Source organism: Zingiber officinale, chromosome 7B (genome assembly GCF_018446385.1).
Source record: "Zingiber officinale cultivar Zhangliang chromosome 7B, Zo_v1.1, whole genome shotgun sequence".
Lineage (NCBI taxonomy): Eukaryota > Viridiplantae > Streptophyta > Magnoliopsida > Zingiberales > Zingiberaceae > Zingiber > Zingiber officinale.
In genome coordinates this window covers 20,859,842-20,865,841 of record NC_055999.1, presented here as the reverse complement: position 1 = coordinate 20,865,841, position 6,000 = coordinate 20,859,842, and positions in this window count along the sequence as shown.

Genomic DNA, 6,000 nt, shown 5'->3' with positions numbered 1-6,000 from the left:
TAAAGCATTGGATTTCCGGAGACTACTATTGGGAAGAGAACCTTTGACCTGGCTAGGAGCACTCTGTATGAACACCTAGTTTGGAAAAGAATGAGATAGAGCATAAAAAGAACAATGTGGATCTGCTCTCATAGAAGGTAGCATTTCTTATCAAAACAAGTGCATATAGTACAGTAGATTATTGACTTACATTATTGGCACCTTTGACTGGATGCTTAGTTCCATTACTGCTGGAGTTGTCTACAGGAGGTGGCAGCACACATTTCCAGTCCGTTGTTGTAAACTGTTCAAAGTAGTTTTAGGAACTCTACTCCTGAAATGCCAAGCTAATCCATGGATTAAGTCCAGTAATAGAAACAAGTTTATAAGCAGAAACTAGAGTCTTAGTGAGAAAAAAGTATGCTTAAGAGGCAAAACTAAAGAATCAGTTGGCTTGCTTCTAATATACTTAAATGGTGCAAGATAAAAATCAACTAGATGCTTATGTAATTAAAAACACTGCATCCGTATGCCCCACAATAAGCACTCGAGTATGTTTTGACAAGCTTAATATGTTTAATAGTTTTTGACCTTCACCTTCCAAGGTTTCTTTTTAGTTTTATGAAACTTCCAATAGCTTCTGCATTAGTAGGTTTATTTTGAATATCACCATAGTGATTTCCCCTAATGTTAAGATTCCAATAGCATGGGAAAGATGATTAAGAGGAAGAAATTATCCAACATTCTCAAAATCACTTGTAAGCACGCATATCAACAATATGCTAGTCCCACTATTTGGGGCGGGTCAGCCACATGGATCTGACCACTATTAACTCTATCCAAAGTTCTATCACTAATAATATCTAGATAAACTCTATCTTGTATATCCTTAATATCTAGATTTCTTACATCACATAAATTATTTTAATTAGACTTTCTTAGTCTCTGTCAATTCTTATAGAAACTTGTTTGATTATAAAATTTTATCAATAATCTTCAGACATATCTTAATTATCTTACCCTATTCCTCTTATTTTTATCATATATTGAAGCTAAACCTAATTGCTCAAAATAGTGACATTTTTTTCCTAGTCACCACATACACCATCTACTACACATATCCAATTTAACAATTGAGTGATCAGTGATACATATTGTACTAAAATACACATTCATCAAACCCAAGGGTTCAATCACCTCAGACAAACATCTCATTATACTAGGAAATCAAGATTACAAAGTTCATGCAAACTTTGTGAAAGAAACGTACCAAGTTACTTAACCATGCACAGCAATATTTTGTGGTACCAAAGCATGCTCTAAGAAAATCAATTGTCATAGAATAAGAATTTCAACTGATGAGTGCAAGAAATCAGAGGTCAGGTTATGTGTTCACCTCAAGGTTTTCCCCTCCAAAACATAATTATGTGTTGCTTGTATGCATCGAACAGCTTCCTCCTCTTTGGCGTATGTGATATACCTAGACATACATGAACGCATGGAATAGTTGAATACTTCACACTGGAGAAAGGATGACAAATACATGCCAGAAATAATTTCAGGACACAACTTCGCTTATCTGAAAGAAAGTACAAACAGTGATATCTTCAACATCACTTGAATGCCAGTTAACAACAGTTACCAAAGTGGTATGTAATAGCTATCCAGAACTAACTGTTAAAAACTTTGTCGACAATGACGTGTGTAGTAATGATAACACTAGCACATGAAAGAGCTATAGTAATGAAAAATAAAGATTAACAAGATTAGCAAACAATAGCCTAATAATGTTTGACACAATTAATTTCACTGCTAATAGATCATAAGTAAATGTCTTCACAATCAATGCCAGAGGAAAGCTAAAGGAGTGAGTTTGATGAGACATACCCGGCAAATGTTTTCTGAGAAGTGGTGCCAGCAGGACATGAAATTGAAGCCTTTAAAACTTTACCATACTGCCCAAAGTATTCATTGCGTTCAAGAATCTGGCAAACAAACAAAAACGTTCTATCAATAAATGTCAAGCGCACAATTTGATTTATTTCTATTTCTGAAAATGACATGAGCATACATTTTCATCACACAAGTTTCCTGGTAATCCAACAACAGATACAAGATTTTGTGCATTACTCTTAACACCACTAAGGTGTTTCCTAACTTCTTCAGAAATCTTTGGCTTTGCTCTTTGAGACCTTTGCTTTTTCTCAGAGTAAACCTCAGTTATTATCCTATCTTCAGGGTAAAGAATATTCTACACAATTCCTTAGTAAATGAATAAAAAAAGAAAGAAAGAAATACAGCAGAAAGAAAACAAAAAAAATGAAAATGCTAGCAACCTCTCAGAATTAGCAGCAGCCACTGTGAGGACTCTGTCCTTGTCATAAGGTGTACAGCATGCTGGACATTGAGATTCTGTGTCATCCTTTTCAGCCATTTCAATTATATGATGCCAACACCAAATACAAATCTATTCATAAGAAAAGCAAATCATTGAATGTATGATCATATGCCTCTATAAAAGGAAGAAGTTATAATTTTGAATAAGCTCGACAATGCTAGTACAAAGTAGTAAGACATCAATGAGAGAATTGCAACCCTAGCCGGTATAAAGGTTTTAGGTCAACAGAACAAAAGTGTTTCTTCAGCCTTCACAAAACTCATACCTCATATCCACACTTACAAGGTTTGAGCTAGTGGTCAGTCATGTCCATTTCCTCCACGCACAAAGGGCAAGTTCTTTCTCTGTCGTCACTCGTGGTCCTACACAATAACGATTTCAAACCATGAATTATGAAACAGTATGAACGGCTTGCTGGTTTCTTCCAAAATCCGAGCAATGGATAGATGGACAGAGCAATGGATAGATGGACAGAACCAAATGTTGGTATGTATTAGGCTAGCTAGAGGGGTGAATAATCTAAAAAGAAAGTTAGAAATATCTTGTTTTTCGAACTTAGCAAGGATACCATATTAATTAAACAATCAAAAGAAAATGCATAAAATAAGTAAAAGGATGCAAGAATTACTTGATTTTTTTATTTTTTATTTTTTTTAAAGAACTCTTATAAAAAGAAAAATCATACTAGAAGGGGGGCCAAACCTGACCTTCTAGTATTGCTTATTTACAAAGACTCCACTACTTTACAATAATCTCTAAAGTAATTCAAACCAACTCTGTAAACTTTACTAAAGTCAGAACATTAAAGAACTCTTCCTCAGCCAGATACAAAATAAAACCATATGAATCATGCAATCTGAAAGAATCACCAAACTCCACCTTCAAATAAGCACGAAATTTCAACAGAAACCCATCACAGGGACCATACTTCCACAAATGCTTCATCTTTTCAATCCCAGTCCCAAGCTCCAACAAAGTCACCAACACTGAAGTTGAGAGAAAAGCACAACGTGCCAAGCTCAATAACTTCTAATCTTAATTCCACCATTTTGCAACAGAAGAGAAAATCAACATCCCAACACCATGAAAACTTCTGCAACCGAATCCTTTACCAACAACAACCCCTCAAATACCAGCAAACTCCATATTAATCACACACCAGCTCCTATTCCAACTGAATGTCATGAAACTTCCAAAGAGAAATGGATGCCCGTTGAAAATCTGTCAGCAACTCCAAAGGTCTAAAACCACTCAAAACTTATCAGCCAGCATAGGATATTTAACACCAAAAGAAATGTCACTCTTACACCGCGATCAACAAAAACAGAAGAATTTCAGTCAGCAAGTCAAAATGTACCAGAAAACCAACATAGAATTCAAGAACACCAGCAGCGCTAAATTTAGATTGCACCATATGACAATGTTCCACGTAAAAAGAAAGCTCCACCAGAAAATCAACAAACACCTACACCCATGCACTTCTCTGTTCCCATGCATAAGTGGAAACCACTCCAACAAACAAAGAACTAGCAAAACATTGTAAAGCTCTAATATTTCCAGCCGCATATACAAGTCTCCAAACCTTTGCACTCTACTTATTTCTCAGCAAAAGTCTGCACACTTTTCCATATATCATCTAACCTAGCTTAGAGGAAAACTGAATATATGGAAGACCACTCTTATCCAGGTTGCAAATTCCACGAAGCTCCTTATCAATATCCTGATTATAAAAAATTCTACCTGTATACAAATCAAGAGGAACACTCAAGGCACTATCCACAGGAGAATTAAAAGCTTGATTAGCAATGTAATCAGCCACTGCATTAGCCTCTCTATACACGTGAGAAAAATAAACTTGATGCTTACAAATAATACCTTTGATTTTGCGTATCAGATTGCCAAACTCCCAAGAAAAATAAGAAGATGACAGTATCTTCAAAGCTACTAAAGAATCAGACTCAAGCCAGATCAGAAATAGTTGATTCTCCATACATAACTCTAAATCTTTTAGAATTGCCACCAATTCTGCTCTAACATTCGACCCCACTCCAATTAATCCATGCTTTGCCATCACAACAATACTACCATGATCACGTACAATAACCCCATACGAAGATACACCTGGATTCCCCTTCGAGCAACCATCCACATTCAACTTAAAACATTTAAACTTCGGCTTCTTCCAACTCACCACTGAAATGGTGTTAACAATTTTTGGCCTCACAAGAAACCCCAAATTATGAGCCACATCAGTAAAACTCTTCCAATGCTTTGGTTTAATAATCCCTGCAGCCATACCAGAAACAAGATATTGAAAAACATTCCAAATAATCTTCTTTGCAACCAGCATTATACCACAATGCTTGGCGTCGTTTCTTGCATACCATAAAAACCATATAATCAAGAATGGAATAGCCTCCCTAACATGACCACCATGAGACCAAAACTGACCAACCCTCCACCTTTCCAATACCTGAAACCGATCAAACTCTAAACAACTGGGCAAAATGACTTCACACTTCTAATGCAATAGCTCCATGATAAAACAAATGATCCCAAGACTCCACAAATCACAGCAATGACATTTAAAAGCTAAGCAAACTCCCCTCCTCTACAACACTTCATCCACAGGTAAACGCTTCCTTAAAAACCGGCAAACAAAGACAAAGATATTTGGGAAGATAGGTTTACTCCAAACTGCGCTCCAAACTCCATCCTGCTGCCCAAATCCAGCCTGTTGCTGATCATTCCGGATGCACTGCCAAGCAGTTTTCATAGAAAACCTACCATCCAAAGATGACTTCCATACAATACAATCCATCACACCAGTATGTCCAGCCCTTTCCACATTCTCCGCCCAAGCAGAAACCCCCTCAACAGCAGGTAAAGAAACATCAACAATTTCAGCAACAATCTGATCCGACACAAAACTTTGGAGCGTATTCAACTTCCATCCCCAATTTCAAATAAAATCCGCAACCTTACTATCCGGATTTCCAGAAATTGGACAAGAAAGATAAAGAGGACCACAGTCCAACCAATTATCATACCAAAATCTAATTTCCCCATTTCCAAGAATCCAACCTATATTGCTCTCTCAATAACAACGTATCTTCAAAAGCTGGCACCAACACAGGAAAGCATTGCTCTTTAACAGAACCACACTTGAAGACACTCCGCCACAATACAGTTTAGCCATATAAATTGCCCAAAGAGACTTTTGCTCCCTGAACTGAAACCAATGCTTCAAAGTGACTGCCGTAGCAACATCCGAAAGTCTACATACCCCCAATCCACCTTCTAATCTTGGTTTACAAACATCAACCCAACCAATCCAATGTGGTTTCTTATTTGAACTCGAAGATCCCCAAAAGAAGTTAGCAAACATCATTTCTAATTGATGAAGAATAGATACAGGGGGGAGTAAAACCTGCATTAGATAAAAAGGCACCAAGCTTAGGACACTTTGAATAAGCATAAGCCGGCCACCATGAGAAAGCCTTGAAAGGTTCCACCCAAGCATCCTTGTCCTCACTTTCTCTAACAGAGGTTGAAAATAAATTGCCTTTCGATTACCCAAAAATATCCGAACACCCAAGTATATGATAGGGGTGACCCTTTCT